Raw genomic sequence first — 17,252 nt, forward strand, 5'->3', positions numbered from 1 at the left:
TCTCGGAATCCCGCTAACATTTAAAAATTCTTCAGAACTATTCCATTGATCTCAGAATTCCGCTGACGTTTAAAAATGCTTCGGAACTCTTCCATTGTTCTCGGAATTATGCTGAAGTTTAAAAATGCTTCGGAACTCTTCCATTGTTCTCGGAATTCCACTGACGTTTAAAAATGCTTCAAAACTCTTCCATTGTTCTCCAAATTCCGCTGAAGTTTAAAAATGCTTCGGAACCCTTCCATTGTTCTCGGAATTCTGCTGAAGTTTAAAAATGCTTCGAAACTCTCCCATTGTTCTCGGAATTCTGCTGAAGTTTAAAAATGCTTCGGAACCCTTCAATTGTTCTTGGAATTCTGCTGAAGTTTTAAAATGCTTTGGAACTCTTCCATTGCTCTCGGAATTCTGCTGAAGTTTAAAAATGCTTCAGAACTCTTACATTGTTCTCGGAATTCTGCTGACATTTAAAAATGCTTCGGACCTCTTCCATTGTTCTCGGAATTCCACTGACGTTTAAAAATGCTTTGGAACTCTTCATTTGTTCTCGGAATTCTGCTGACGTTTAAAAATGCTTCACAACTCTTCCATTGTTCTCGGAATTCCGCTGACTTTTAAAAATGCTTCGGAACTCTTCCATTTTTCTCCAAATTCCGCTGAAGTTCAAAAATGCTTCGGAACTCTTCCATTGTTCTCGTAATTCTGCTGAAGTTTAAAAATGCTTCGGAACTCTTCCATTGTTCTCGGAATTCCGTTGAAATTTAAAAATGCTTCGGAACTCTTCCATTGTTCTCGGAATTCTGCTGAAGATTAAAAATGCTTCGGAACTCTTCCATTTTTCTCGGAATCCCGCTAACATTTAAAAATGCTTCAGAACTATTCCATTGTTCTCAGAATTCCGCTGACGTTTAAAAATGCTTCACTACTCTTCCTTTGTTCTCGGAATTCCGCTGACTTTTAAAAATTCTTCGGAACTCTTCCATTGTTCTCCAAATTCCGCTGAAGTTTAAAAATGCTTCGGAACCCTTCCATTGTTCTCAGAATTCTGCTGAAGTTTAAAAATGTTTTGGAACTCTTCCATTGTTCTCAGAATTCCGCTGACGTTTAAAAATGCTTCGGAAATCTTCCATTGTTTTCAAAATTCCGCTGACGTTTAGAAATGCTTCAGAACTCATCCATTGTTCTCGGAATTCGGCTGACGTTTAAAAATGCTTCAGAACTCTTCCATTGTTCTCGGAATTCCGCTGAAGTTTAAAAATGCTTTGGAACTCTTCCATTGTTCCTCAAATTCTGCTGAAGTTTAAAAATTCTTCGGAACTTCTTCATTCTTGAAGGAAATCCGCTGATGTTTAAAAATGTTTCGGAACTCTTCCATTGTTCTCAGAATTCCGCTGACGTTTATTAATGCTTCGCAACTCTTTCATTGTTCTCGGAATTCAGCTGACATTTAAAAATGCTTCGGAACGCTTTCATTGTTCTCGGATTTCCGCTGACGTTTCAAAATGCTTCGGAACTCTTCCATTTCTCGGAAATCAGCTGAAGTTTAAAATGCTTCAGGACTCTTCCATTGTTCTTGGAATTCTGCTGAAGTTTTAAAATGCTTCGGAACTCTTCCATTGTTCTCGGAATTATGCTGAAGTTTAAAAATGCTTCGGAACTCTTCCATTGTTCTCGGAATTCCGCTGACGTTTAATAATGCTTTGCAACTCTTCCATTGTTCTCGGAATTCCGCTGACGTTTAAAAATGCTTCACAACTCTTCCATTGTTCTCGGAATTCCGCTGACCTTTAAAAATGCTTCGGAACTCTCCGATTGTTCTCCAAATTTCGCTGAAGTTTAAAAATGCTTCGGAACTCTTCCATTTTTCTCAGAATTCCGCTGACGTTTAAAAATGCTTTGGAAATCTTCCATTGTTTTCAAAAATCCGCTGACGTTTAAAAATGCTTCGGAACTCTTCCATTGTTCTCGGAATTCCGCTGAAGTTTAAGAATGCTTCGGAACTCTTCCATTGTTCTCGGAATTCTGCTGAATTTTAAAAATGCTTCGGAACTCTTCCATTGTTTTCAGAATTCCGCTGACATTTAAAAATGCTTTGGAACTCTTCCATTGTTCTCGGAATTCTGCTGACATTTAAAAATGCTTCGGAACTCTTCCATACTTCTCGGAATTCCACTGACATTTAAAAATGCTTCGGACCTCTTCCATTGTTCTCGGAATTCCGCTGACGTTTAAAAATGCTTTGGAACTCTTCCATTGTTCTCGGAATTATTCTGAAGATTAAAAATGCTTCGGAACTCTTCCATTCTTTTCAGATTTCCGCTGACATTTAAAAATGCTTCGGAACTCTTCCATTGTTCTCGGAATCCCGCTAACATTTAAAAATTCTTCAGAACTATTCCATTGATCTCAGAATTCCGCTGACGTTTAAAAATGCTTCGGAACTCTTCCATTGTTCTCGGAATTCTGCTGACGTTTAAAAATGCTTCACAACTCTTCCATTGTTCTCGGAACTCCGCTGACTTTTAAAAATGCTTCGGAACTCTTCCAATTTTCTCCAAATTCCGCTGAAGTTCAAAAATGCTTCGGAACTCTTCCATTGTTCTCGTAATTCTGCTGAAGTTTAAAAATGCTTCGGAACTCTTCCATATTTCTCGGAATTCCACTGACATTTAAAAATGCTTCGGACCTCTTCCATTGTTCTCGGAATTCCGCTGACGTTTAAAAATGCTTTGGAACTCTTCCATTGTTCTCGGAATTATTCTGAAGATTAAAAATGCTTCGGAACTCTTCCATTCTTTTCAGATTTCCGCTGACATTTAAAAATGCTTCGGAACTCTTCCATTGTTCTCGGAATCCCGCTAACATTTAAAAATTCTTCAGAACTATTCCATTGATCTCAGAATTCCGCTGACGTTTAAAAATGCTTCGGAACTCTTCCATTGTTCTCGGAATTATGCTGAAGTTTAAAAATGCTTCGGAACTCTTCCATTGTTCTCGGAATTCCACTGACGTTTAAAAATGCTTCAAAACTCTTCCATTGTTCTCCAAATTCCGCTGAAGTTTAAAAATGCTTCGGAACCCTTCCATTGTTCTCGGAATTCTGCTGAAGTTTAAAAATGCTTCGAAACTCTCCCATTGTTCTCGGAATTCTGCTGAAGTTTAAAAATGCTTCGGAACCCTTCAATTGTTCTTGGAATTCTGCTGAAGTTTTAAAATGCTTTGGAACTCTTCCATTGCTCTCGGAATTCTGCTGAAGTTTAAAAATGCTTCAGAACTCTTACATTGTTCTCGGAATTCTGCTGACATTTAAAAATGCTTCGGACCTCTTCCATTGTTCTCGGAATTCCACTGACGTTTAAAAATGCTTTGGAACTCTTCATTTGTTCTCGGAATTCTGCTGACGTTTAAAAATGCTTCACAACTCTTCCATTGTTCTCGGAATTCCGCTGACTTTTAAAAATGCTTCGGAACTCTTCCATTTTTCTCCAAATTCCGCTGAAGTTCAAAAATGCTTCGGAACTCTTCCATTGTTCTCGTAATTCTGCTGAAGTTTAAAAATGCTTCGGAACTCTTCCATTGTTCTCGGAATTCCGTTGAAATTTAAAAATGCTTCGGAACTCTTCCATTGTTCTCGGAATTCTGCTGAAGATTAAAAATGCTTCGGAACTCTTCCATTTTTCTCGGAATCCCGCTAACATTTAAAAATGCTTCAGAACTATTCCATTGTTCTCAGAATTCCGCTGACGTTTAAAAATGCTTCACTACTCTTCCTTTGTTCTCGGAATTCCGCTGACTTTTAAAAATTCTTCGGAACTCTTCCATTGTTCTCCAAATTCCGCTGAAGTTTAAAAATGCTTCGGAACCCTTCCATTGTTCTCAGAATTCTGCTGAAGTTTAAAAATGTTTTGGAACTCTTCCATTGTTCTCAGAATTCCGCTGACGTTTAAAAATGCTTCGGAAATCTTCCATTGTTTTCAAAATTCCGCTGACGTTTAGAAATGCTTCAGAACTCATCCATTGTTCTCGGAATTCGGCTGACGTTTAAAAATGCTTCAGAACTCTTCCATTGTTCTCGGAATTCCGCTGAAGTTTAAAAATGCTTTGGAACTCTTCCATTGTTCCTCAAATTCTGCTGAAGTTTAAAAATTCTTCGGAACTTCTTCATTCTTGAAGGAAATCCGCTGATGTTTAAAAATGTTTCGGAACTCTTCCATTGTTCTCAGAATTCCGCTGACGTTTATTAATGCTTCGCAACTCTTTCATTGTTCTCGGAATTCAGCTGACATTTAAAAATGCTTCGGAACGCTTTCATTGTTCTCGGATTTCCGCTGACGTTTCAAAATGCTTCGGAACTCTTCCATTTCTCGGAAATCAGCTGAAGTTTAAAATGCTTCAGGACTCTTCCATTGTTCTTGGAATTCTGCTGAAGTTTTAAAATGCTTCGGAACTCTTCCATTGTTCTCGGAATTATGCTGAAGTTTAAAAATGCTTCGGAACTCTTCCATTGTTCTCGGAATTCCGCTGACGTTTAATAATGCTTTGCAACTCTTCCATTGTTCTCGGAATTCCGCTGACGTTTAAAAATGCTTCACAACTCTTCCATTGTTCTCGGAATTCCGCTGACCTTTAAAAATGCTTCGGAACTCTCCGATTGTTCTCCAAATTTCGCTGAAGTTTAAAAATGCTTCGGAACTCTTCCATTTTTCTCAGAATTCCGCTGACGTTTAAAAATGCTTTGGAAATCTTCCATTGTTTTCAAAAATCCGCTGACGTTTAAAAATGCTTCGGAACTCTTCCATTGTTCTCGGAATTCCGCTGAAGTTTAAGAATGCTTCGGAACTCTTCCATTGTTCTCGGAATTCTGCTGAATTTTAAAAATGCTTCGGAACTCTTCCATTGTTTTCAGAATTCCGCTGACATTTAAAAATGCTTTGGAACTCTTCCATTGTTCTCGGAATTCTGCTGACATTTAAAAATGCTTCGGAACTCTTCCATACTTCTCGGAATTCCACTGACATTTAAAAATGCTTCGGACCTCTTCCATTGTTCTCGGAATTCCGCTGACGTTTAAAAATGCTTTGGAACTCTTCCATTGTTCTCGGAATTATTCTGAAGATTAAAAATGCTTCGGAACTCTTCCATTCTTTTCAGATTTCCGCTGACATTTAAAAATGCTTCGGAACTCTTCCATTGTTCTCGGAATCCCGCTAACATTTAAAAATTCTTCAGAACTATTCCATTGATCTCAGAATTCCGCTGACGTTTAAAAATGCTTCGGAACTCTTCCATTGTTCTCGGAATTCTGCTGACGTTTAAAAATGCTTCACAACTCTTCCATTGTTCTCGGAACTCCGCTGACTTTTAAAAATGCTTCGGAACTCTTCCAATTTTCTCCAAATTCCGCTGAAGTTCAAAAATGCTTCGGAACTCTTCCATTGTTCTCGTAATTCTGCTGAAGTTTAAAAATGCTTCGGAACTCTTCCATATTTCTCGGAATTCCACTGACATTTAAAAATGCTTCGGACCTCTTCCATTGTTCTCGGAATTCCGCTGACGTTTAAAAATGCTTTGGAACTCTTCCATTGTTCTCGGAATTATTCTGAAGATTAAAAATGCTTCGGAACTCTTCCATTCTTTTCAGATTTCCGCTGACATTTAAAAATGCTTCGGAACTCTTCCATTGTTCTCGGAATCCCGCTAACATTTAAAAATTCTTCAGAACTATTCCATTGATCTCAGAATTCCGCTGACGTTTAAAAATGCTTCGGAACTCTTCCATTGTTCTCGGAATTATGCTGAAGTTTAAAAATGCTTCGGAACTCTTCCATTGTTCTCGGAATTCCACTGACGTTTAAAAATGCTTCAAAACTCTTCCATTGTTCTCCAAATTCCGCTGAAGTTTAAAAATGCTTCGGAACCCTTCCATTGTTCTCGGAATTCTGCTGAAGTTTAAAAATGCTTCGAAACTCTCCCATTGTTCTCGGAATTCTGCTGAAGTTTAAAAATGCTTCGGAACCCTTCAATTGTTCTTGGAATTCTGCTGAAGTTTTAAAATGCTTTGGAACTCTTCCATTGCTCTCGGAATTCTGCTGAAGTTTAAAAATGCTTCAGAACTCTTACATTGTTCTCGGAATTCTGCTGACATTTAAAAATGCTTCGGACCTCTTCCATTGTTCTCGGAATTCCACTGACGTTTAAAAATGCTTTGGAACTCTTCATTTGTTCTCGGAATTCTGCTGACGTTTAAAAATGCTTTGGAACTCTTCCATTGTTCTCGGAATTCCGTTGAAGTTTAAAAATGCTTCGAAACTCTTTCATTGTTCTCGGAATTCTGCTGAAGTTTAAAAATGCTTCGAAACTCTCCCATTGTTCTCGGAATTCTGCTGAAGTTTAAAAATGCTTCGGAACCCTTCAATTGTTCTTGGAATTCTGCTGAAGTTTTAAAATGCTTTGGAACTCTTCCATTGCTCTCGGAATTCTGCTGAAGTTTAAAAATGCTTCAGAACTCTTACATTGTTCTCGGAATTCTGCTGACATTTAAAAATGCATCGGAACTCTTCCATTGTTCTCGGAATTCCACTGACGTTTAAAAATGCTTTGGAAGTCTTCATTTGTTCTCGGAATTCTGCTGACGTTTAAAAATGCTTTGGAACTCTTCCATTGTTCTCGGAATTCTGCTGAAGTTTAAAAATGCTTCGGAACTCTTCCATTGTTCTCGGAATTCCGCTGACGCTTAAAAATGCTTCACAACTCTTCTATTGCTCTCGGAATTCCGCTGACTTTTAAAAATGCTTCGGAACTCTTCCATTGTTCTCGGAATTCCGCTGAAGTTTAAGATTGCTTCGGAACTCTTCCATTGTTCTCGGAATTCTGCTGAAGTTTAAAAATGCTTCAGAACTCTTCCATTGTTTTCAGAATTCCGCTGACATTTAAAAATGCTTTGGAACTCTACCATTCTTCTCGGAATTCTGCTGACATTTAAAAATGCTTCGGAACTCTTCCATATTTCTCGGAATTCCGCTGACATTTAAAAATGCTTCGGACCTCTTCCATTGTTCTCGGAATTCTGCTGACTTTTAAAAATGCTTCGGATCTCTTCCATTGTTCTCGGAATTCTGCTGAAGATTAAAAATGCTTCGGAACTCTTCCATTTTTCTCGGAATCCCGCTAACATTTAAAAATGCTTCAGAACTATTCCATTGTTCTCAGAATTCCGCTGACGTTTAAAAATGCTTCACTACTCTTCCTTTGTTCTCGGAATTCCGCTGACTTTTAAAAATTCTTCGGAACTCTTCCATTGTTCTCCAAATTCCGCTGAAGTTTAAAAATGCTTCGGAACCCTTCCATTGTTCTCAGAATTCTGCTGAAGTTTAAAAATGTTTTGGAACTCTTCCATTGTTCTCAGAATTCCGCTGACGTTTAAAAATGCTTCGGAAATCTTCCATTGTTTTCAAAATTCCGCTGACGTTTAGAAATGCTTCAGAACTCATCCATTGTTCTCGGAATTCGGCTGACGTTTAAAAATGCTTCAGAACTCTTCCATTGTTCTCGGAATTCCGCTGAAGTTTAAAAATGCTTTGGAACTCTTCCATTGTTCCTCAAATTCTGCTGAAGTTTAAAAATTCTTCGGAACTTCTTCATTCTTGAAGGAAATCCGCTGATGTTTAAAAATGTTTCGGAACTCTTCCATTGTTCTCAGAATTCCGCTGACGTTTATTAATGCTTCGCAACTCTTTCATTGTTCTCGGAATTCAGCTGACATTTAAAAATGCTTCGGAACGCTTCCATTGTTCTCGGATTTCCGCTGACGTTTCAAAATGCTTCGGAACTCTTCCATTGCTCGGAAATCAGCTGAAGTTTAAAATGCTTCAGGACTCTTCCATTGTTCTTGGAATTCTGCTGAAGTTTTAAAATGCTTCGGAACTCTTCCATTGTTCTCGGAATTATGCTGAAGTTTAAAAATGCTTCGGAACTCTTCCATTGTTCTCGGAATTCCGCTGACGTTTAATAATGCTTTGCAACTCTTCCATTGTTCTCGGAATTCCGCTGACGTTTAAAAATGCTTCACAACTCTTCCATTGTTCTCGGAATTCCGCTGACCTTTAAAAATGCTTCGGAACTCTCCGATTGTTCTCCAAATTTCGCTGAAGTTTAAAAATGCTTCGGAACTCTTCCATTGTTCTCGGAATTCCGCTGAAGTTTAAGAATGCTTCGGAACTCTTCCATTGTTCTCGGAATTCTGCTGAATTTTAAAAATGCTTCGGAACTCTTCCATTGTTTTCAGAATTCCGCTGACATTTAAAAATGCTTTGGAACTCTTCCATTGTTCTCGGAATTCTGCTGACATTTAAAAATGCTTCGGAACTCTTCCATATTTCTCGGAATTCCACTGACATTTAAAAATGCTTCGGACCTCTTCCATTGTTCTCGGAATTCCGCTGACGTTTAAAAATGCTTCGGAACTCTTCCATTGTTCTCGGAATCCCGCTAACATTTAAAAATTCTTCAGAACTATTCCATTGATCTCAGAATTCCGCTGACGTTTAAAAATGCTTCGGAACTCTTCCATTGTTCTCGGAATTCTGCTGACGTTTAAAAATGCTTCACAACTCTTCCATTGTTCTCGGAATTCCGCTGACTTTTAAAAATGCTTCGGAACTCTTCCATTTTTCTCCAAATTCCGCTGAAGTTCAAAAATGCTTCGGAACTCTTAAATTGTTCTCGTAATTCTGCTGAAGTTTAAAAATGCTTCGGAACTCTTCCATATTTCTCGGAATTCCACTGACATTTAAAAATGCTTCGGACCTCTTCCATTGTTCTCGGAATTCCGCTGACGTTTAAAAATGCTTTGGAACTCTTCCATTGTTCTCGGAATTATTCTGAAGATTAAAAATGCTTCGGAACTCTTCCATTCTTTTCAGATTTCCGCTGACATTTAAAAATGCTTCGGAACTCTTCCATTGTTCTCGGAATCCCGCTAACATTTAAAAATTCTTCAGAACTATTCCATTGATCTCAGAATTCCGCTGACGTTTAAAAATGCTTCGGAACTCTTCCATTGTTCTCGGAATTATGCTGAAGTTTAAAAATGCTTCGGAACTCTTCCATTGTTCTCGGAATTCCACTGACGTTTAAAAATGCTTCAAAACTCTTCCATTGTTCTCCAAATTCCGCTGAAGTTTAAAAATGCTTCGGAACCCTTCCATTGTTCTCGGAATTCTGCTGAAGTTTAAAAATGCTTCGAAACTCTCCCATTGTTCTCGGAATTCTGCTGAAGTTTAAAAATGCTTCGGAACCCTTCAATTGTTCTTGGAATTCTGCTGAAGTTTTAAAATGCTTTGGAACTCTTCCATTGCTCTCGGAATTCTGCTGAAGTTTAAAAATGCTTCAGAACTCTTACATTGTTCTCGGAATTCTGCTGACATTTAAAAATGCTTCGGACCTCTTCCATTGTTCTCGGAATTCCACTGACGTTTAAAAATGCTTTGGAACTCTTCATTTGTTCTCGGAATTCTGCTGACGTTTAAAAATGCTTTGGAACTCTTCCATTGTTCTCGGAATTCTGTTGAAGTTTAAAAATGCTTCGAAACTCTTTCATTGTTCTCGGAATTCTGCTGAAGTTTAAAAATGCTTCGAAACTCTCCCATTGTTCTCGGAATTCTGCTGAAGTTTAAAAATGCTTCGGAACCCTTCCATTGTTCTTGGAATTCTGCTGAAGTTTTAAAATGCTTTGGAACTCTTCCATTGCTCTCGGAATTCTGCTGAAGTTTAAAAATGCTTCAGAACTCTTACATTGTTCTCGGAATTCTGCTGACATTTAAAAATGCATCGGAACTCTTCCATTGTTCTCGGAATTCCACTGACGTTTAAAAATGCTTTGGAAGTCTTCATTTGTTCTCGGAATTCTGCTGACGTTTAAAAATGCTTTGGAACTCTTCCATTGTTCTCGGAATTCTGCTGAAGTTTAAAAATGCTTCGGAACTCTTCCATTGTTCTCGGAATTCCGCTGACGCTTAAAAATGCTTCACAACTCTTCTATTGCTCTCGGAATTCCGCTGACTTTTAAAAATGCTTCGGAACTCTTCCATTTTTCTCGGAATTCCGCTGAAGTTTAAGATTGCTTCGGAACTCTTCCATTGTTCTCGGAATTCTGCTGAAGTTTAAAAATGCTTCAGAACTCTTCCATTGTTTTCAGAATTCCGCTGACATTTAAAAATGCTTTGGAACTCTACCATTCTTCTCGGAATTCTGCTGACATTTAAAAATGCTTCGGAACTCTTCCATATTTCTCGGAATTCCGCTGACATTTAAAAATGCTTCGGACCTCTTCCATTGTTCTCGGAATTCTGCTGACTTTTAAAAATGCTTCGGATCTCTTCCATTGTTCTCGGAATTCTGTTGAAGTTTAAATATGCTTCGGAACTCTTCCATTGTTCTCGGAATTATGCTGAAGATTAAAAATGCTTCGGAACTCTTCCATTGTTCTCAGAATTCGGGAGAAGTTTAAAAATGCTTCATAACTCTTCTATTGTTCTCGGATTCCGCTGAAGTTTAAAAATGCTTAAAATCTCTTCCATTGTTCTCGGAATTCTGCTCATGTTTAAAAATGCTTCGGACCTCTTCCATTGTTCTCAGAATTCGGGTGAAGTTTAAAAATGCTTCGGAACTCTTCTATTGTTCTCGGAATTCCGCTGAAGTTTAAAAATGATTCACAACTCTTCCATTGTTCTCGGAATTCCGCTGACTTTTAAAAATGCTTCGGAACTCTTCCATTGTTCTCAGAATTCTGGTGAAGTTTAAAAATGCTTCATAATTCTTCTATTGTTCTCGGAATTCCGCTGAAGTTTAAAAATGCTTAAAATCTCTTCCATTGTTCTCGGAATTCTGCTCATGTTTAAAAATGCTTCGGAACTCTTCCATTGTTCTCGTAATTCCGCTGAAGTTTAAAAATGCTTCGGAACTCTTCCATTGTTCTCGGAATTCCGCTGACGTTTTAAAATGCTTCGGTACTCTTCCATTGTTCTCGGAATTCCGCTGACATATAAAAATGCTTCGGAAATCTTGCATTGTTCTCGGCATTCCGCTGATGTTTAAAAATGCTTTAGAACTCTTCCATTGTTCTCGCAATTCTGCTGACGTTTAAAAATGCTTCGGAACACTTCAATTGTTCTTGGAATTCTGCTGAAGTTTTAAAATGCTTTGGAACTCTTACATTGTTCTCGGAATTCTGCTGACATTTAAAAATGCTTCGGAACTCTTCCATTGTTCTCGGAATTCCGCTGAAGTTTAAAAATGCTTTGGAACTCTTCAATTGTTCTCGGAATTCTTCTGACATTTAAAAATGCTTTGGAACTCTTCCATTGTTCCTCAAATTCTGCTGAAGTTTAAAAATTCTTCGGAACTTCTTCATTCTTGAAGGAAATCCGCTGATGTTTAAAAATGTTTCGGAACTCTTCCATTGTTCTCAGAATTCCGCTGACGTTTAATAATGGTTCGCAACACTTTCATTGTTCTCGGAATTCAGCTGACATTTAAAAATGCTTCGGAACGCTTCCATTGTTCTCGGATTTCCGCTGACGTTTCAAAATGCTTCGGAACTCTTCCATTTCTCGGAAATCAGCTGAAGTTTAAAATGCTTCAGGACTCTTCCATTGTTCTTGGAATTCTGCTGAAGTTTTAAAACGCTTCGGAACTCTTCCATTGTTCTCGGAATTCCGTTGAAATTTAAAAATGCTTCGGAACTCTTCCATTGTTCTCGGAATTATGCTGAAGTTTAAAAATGCTTCGGAACTCTTCCATTTTTCTCAGAATTCCGCTGACGTTTAAAAATGCTTTGGAAATCTTCCATTGTTTTCAAAAATCCGCTGACGTTTAAAAATGCTTCGGAACTCTTCCATTGTTCTCGGAATTCCGCTGAAGTTTAAGAATGCTTCGGAACTCTTCCATTGTTCTCGGAATTCTGCTGAATTTTAAAAATGCTTCGGAACTCTTCCATTGTTTTCAGAATTCCGCTGACATTTAAAAATGCTTTGGAACTCTTCCATTGTTCTCGGAATTCTGCTGAATTTTAAAAATGCTTCGGAACTCTTCCATTGTTTTCAGAATTCCGCTGACATTTAAAAATGCTTTGGAACTCTTCCATTGTTCTCGGAATTCTGCTGACATTTAAAAATGCTTCGGAACTCTTCCATATTTCTCGGAATTCCACTGACATTTAAAAATGCTTCGGACCTCTTCCATTGTTCTCGGAATTCCACTGACGTTTAAAAATGCTTCAAAACTCTTCCATTGTTCTCGGTATTCCGCTGACTATTAAAAATGCTTCGGAACTCTTCCATTGTCCTCGGAATTCCGCTGAAGTTTAAATATGCTTCGGAACTCTTCCATTGTTCTCGGAATTATTCTGAAGATTAAAAATGCTTCGGAACTCTTCCATTCTTTTCAGATTTCCGCTGACATTTAAAAATGCTTCGGAACTCTTCCATTGTTCTCGGAATCCCGCTAACATTTAAAAATTCTTCAGAACTATTCCATTCATCTCAGAATTCCGCTGACGTTTAAAAATGCTTCGGAACTTTTCCATTGTTCTCGGAATTCTGCTGACGTTTAAAAATGCTTCACAACTCTTCCATTGTTCTCGGAATTCCGCTGACTTTTAAAAATGCTTCGTAACTCTTCCATTTTTCTCCAAATTCCGCTGAAGTTCAAAAATGCTTCGGAACTCTTCCATTGTTCTCGTAATTCTGCTGACGTATAAAAATGCTTCACAACTCTTCCATTGTTCTCGGTATTCCGCTGACTTTTAAAAATGCTTCGGAACTCTTCCATTGTTCTCGGAATTCCGCTGAAGTTTAAATATGCTTCGGAACTCTTCCATTGTTCTCAGAATTCTGCTGAAGTTTAAAAATGTTTTGGAACTCTTCCATTGTTCTCAGAATTCCGCTGACGTTTAAAAATGCTTCGGAAATCTTCCATTGTTTTCAAAATTCCGCTGACGTTTAGAAATGCTTCAGAACTCTTCTATTGTTCTCGGAATTCGGCTGACGTTTAAAAATGCTTCAGAACTCTTCCATTGTTCTCGGAATTCCGCTGAAGTTTAAAAATGCTTTGGAACTCTTCCATTGTTCCTCAAATTCTGCTGAAGTTTAAAAATTCTTCGGAACTTCTTCATTCTTGAAGGAAATCCGCTGATGTTTAAAATGCTTCAGGACTCTTCCATTGTTCTTGAATTCTGCTGAAGTTTTAAAATGCTTCGGAACTCTTCCATTGTTCTCGGAATTCCGTTGAAATTTAAAAATGCTTCGGAACTCTTCCATTGTTCTCGGAATTATGCTGAAGTTTAAAAATGCTTCGGAACTCTTCCATTGTTCTCGGAATTCCGCTGACGTTTAATAATGCTTTGCAACTCTTCCATTGTTCTCGGAATTCCGCTGACGTTTAAAAATGCTTCACAACTCTTCCATTGTTCTCGGAATTCCGCTGACCTTTAAAAATGCTTCGGAACTCTCCGATTGTTCTCCAAATTTCGCTGAAGTTTAAAAATGCTTCGGAACTCTTCCATTTTTCTCAGAATTCCGCTGACGTTTAAAAATGCTTTGGAAATCTTCCATTGTTTTCAAAAATCCGCTGACGTTTAAAAATGCTTCGGAACTCTTCCATTGTTCTCGGAATTCCGCTGAAGTTTAAGAATGCTTCGGAACTCTTCCATTGTTCTCGGAATTCTGCTGAAGTTTAAAAATGCTTCGGAACTCTTCCATTGTTTTCAGAATTCCGCTGACATTTAAAAATGCTTTGGAACTCTTCCATTGTTCTCGGTATTCCGCTGACTATTAAAAATGCTTCGGAACTCTTCCATTGTTCTCGGTATTCCGCTGACTATTAAAAATGCTTCGGAACTCTTCCATTGTTCTCGGAATTCCGCTGAAGTTTAAATATGCTTCGGAACTCTTCCATTGTTCTCGGAATTCTGCTGAAGTTTAAAAATGCTTCGGAACTCTTCCATTGTTCTCGGAATTCTACTGACATTTAAAAATGCTTCGGAACTCTTCCATTGTTCTCGGTATTCCGCTGACTATTAAAAATGCTTCGGAACTCTTCCATTGTTCTCGGAATTCCGCTGAAGTTTAAATATGCTTCGGAACTCTTCCATTGTTCTCGGAATTATTCTGAAGATTAAAAATGCTTCGGAACTCTTCCATTCTTTTCAGATTTCCGCTGACATTTAAAAATGCTTCGGAACTCTTCCATTGTTCTCGGAATCCCGCTAACATTTAAAAATTCTTCAGAACTATTCCATTGATCTCAGAATTCCGCTGACGTTTAAAAATGCTTCGGAACTCTTCCATTGTTCTCGGAATTCTGCTGACGTTTAAAAATGCTTCACAACTCTTCCATTGTTCTCGGAATTCCGCTGACTTTTAAAAATGCTTCGGAACTCTTCCATTTTTCTCCAAATTCCGCTGAAGTTCAAAAATGCTTCGGAACTCTTCCATTGTTCTCGTAATACTGCTGACGTTTAAAAATGCTTCAGAACTCTTCCATTGTTCTCGGAATTCCGCTGAAGTTTAAAAATGCTTTGGAACTCTTCCATTGTTCTAGGAATTCTGCTGAAGTTTAAAAATGCATCGGAACTCTTCCATTGTTCTCGGAATTCGGGTGAAGTTAAAAATGCTTCGGAACACTTCTATTGTTCTCGGAATTCCGCTGAAGTTTAAAAATGCTTAAAATCTCTTCCATTGTTCTCGGAATTCTGCTCATGTTTAAAAATGCTTCGGAACTCTTGCATTGTTCTCGTAATTCCGCTGAAGTTTAAAAATGCTTCGGAACTCTTCCATTGTTCTCGGAATTCCGCTGACGTTTTAAAATGCTTCGATACTCTTCCATTGTTCTCGGAATTCCGCTGACATATAAAAATGCTTCGGAAATCTTGCATTGTTCTCGGCATTCCGCTGATGTTTAAAAATGCTAAAGAACTCTTCCATTGTTCTCGGAATTCCGCTGACGTTTAAAAATGCTTCGGAACTCTTCCATTTTTCTCGGAATTCTGCTGAAGTTTAAAAATGCTTCGGAAACCTTCAATTGTTCTTGGAATTCTGCTGAAGTTTTAAAATGATTTGGAACTCTTCCATTGCTCTCGGAATTCTGCTGAAGTTTAAAAATGCTTCAGAACTCTTACATTGTTCTCGGAATTCTGCTGACATTTAAAAATGCTTCGGAAATCTTCCATTGTTCTCGGAATTCCACTGACGTTTAAAAGTGCTTTGGAACTCTTCATTTGTTCTCGGAATTCTGCTGACGTTTAAAAATGCTTTGGAACTCTTCCATTGTTCTCGGAATTCTGCTGAAGTTTAAAAATGCTTCGGAACTCTTCCATTGTTCTCGGAATTCCGCTGACGCTTAAAAATGCTTCACAACTCTTCCATTGTTCTCGGAATCCCGCTGACGTTTAAAAATGCTTCGGAACTCTTCCATTGTTCTCGGAATTCCGTTGAAGTTTAAAAATGCTTCGAAACTCTTTCATTGTTCTCGGAATTCTGCTGAAGTTTAAAAATGCTTCGAAACTCTCCCATTGTTCTCGGAATTCTGCTGAAGTTTAAAAATGCTTCGGAACCCTTCAATTGTTCTTGGAATTCTGCTGAAGTTTTAAAATGCTTTGGAACTATTCCATTGCTCTCGGAATTCTGCTGAAGTTTAAAAATGCTTCAGAACTCTTACATTGTTCTCGGAATTCTGCTGACATTTAAAAATGCTTCGGAACTCTTCCATTGTTCTCGGAATTCCACTGACGTTTAAAAATGCTTTGGAAGTCTTCATTTGTTCTCGGAATTCTGCTGACGTTTAAAAATGCTTTGGAACTCTTTCATTGTTCTCGGAATTCTGCTGAAGTTTAAAAATGCTTCGGAACTCTTCCATTGTTCTCGGAATTCCGCTGACGCTTAAAAATGCTTCACAACTCTTCTATTGCTCTCGGAATTCCGCTGACTTTTAAAAATGCTTCGGAACTCTTCCATATTTCTCGGAATTCCGCTGACATTTAAAAATGCTTCGGACCTCTTCCATTGTTCTCGGAATTCTGCTGACTTTTAAAAATGCTTCGGATCTCTTTCATTGTTCTCGGAATTCCGTTGAAGTTTAAATATGCTTCGGAACTCTTCCATTGTTCTCGGAATTATGCTGAAGATTAAAAATGCTTCAAAACTCTTCCATTTTTCTCGGAATCCCGCTAACATTTAAAAATTCTTCGGAACTCTTCCATTGTTCTCCAAATTCCGCTGAAGTTTAAAAATGCTTCGGAACTCTTCCATTGTTCTCCAAATTCCGCTGAAGTTTAAAAATGCTTCATAACTCTTCTATTGTTCTCGGAATTCCGCTGAAGTTTAAAAATGCTTAAAATCTCTTCCATTGTTCTTGGAATTCTGCTCATGTTTAAAAATGCTTCGGAACTCTTCCATTGTTCTCAGAATTCGGGTGAAGTTTAAAAATGCTTTGGAACTCTTCTATTGTTCTCGGAATTCCGCTGAAGTTTAAAAATGATTCACAACTCTTCCATTGTTCTCGGAATTCCGCTGAAGTTTAAGAATGCTTCGGAACTCTTCCATTGTTCTCGGAATTCTGTTGAATTTTAAAAATGCTTCGGAACTCTTCCATTGTTTTCAGAATTCCGCTGACATTTAAAAATGCTTTGGAACTCTTCCATTGTTCTCGGAATTCTGCTGACATTTAAAAATGCTTCGGAACTCTTCCATTGTTCTCGGAATTCCACTGACATTTAAAAATGCTTCGGACCTCTTCCATTGTTCTCGGAATTCCACTGACGTTTAAAAATGCTTCAAAACTCTTCCATTGTTCTCGGTATTCCGCTGACTATTAAAAATGCTTCGGAACTCTTCCATTGTTCTCGGAATTCCGCTGAAGTTTAAATATGCTTCGGAACTCTTCCATTGTTCTCGGAATTATTCTGAAGATTAAAAATGCTTCGGAACTCTTCCATTCTTTTCAGATTTCCGCTGACATTTAAAAATGCTTCGGAACTCTTCCATTGTTCTCGGAATTCTGCTGACTTTTAAAAATGCTTCGGAACTCTTCCATTTTTCTCCAAATTCCGCTGAAGTTCAAAAATGCTTCGGAACTCTTCCATTGTTCTCGTAATTCTGCTGAAGTTTAAAAATGCTTCGGAACTCTTCCATTGTTCTCGGAATTCCGTTGAAATTTAAAAATGCTTCGGAACTCTTCCATTGTTCTCGGAATTATGCTGAAGT

Source organism: Phyllobates terribilis, unplaced genomic scaffold, assembly GCF_046119375.1.
Source record: "Phyllobates terribilis strain yellow unplaced genomic scaffold, ASM4611937v1 Scaffold_28__1_contigs__length_16237799, whole genome shotgun sequence".
Taxonomy (NCBI): domain Eukaryota; kingdom Metazoa; phylum Chordata; class Amphibia; order Anura; family Dendrobatidae; genus Phyllobates; species Phyllobates terribilis.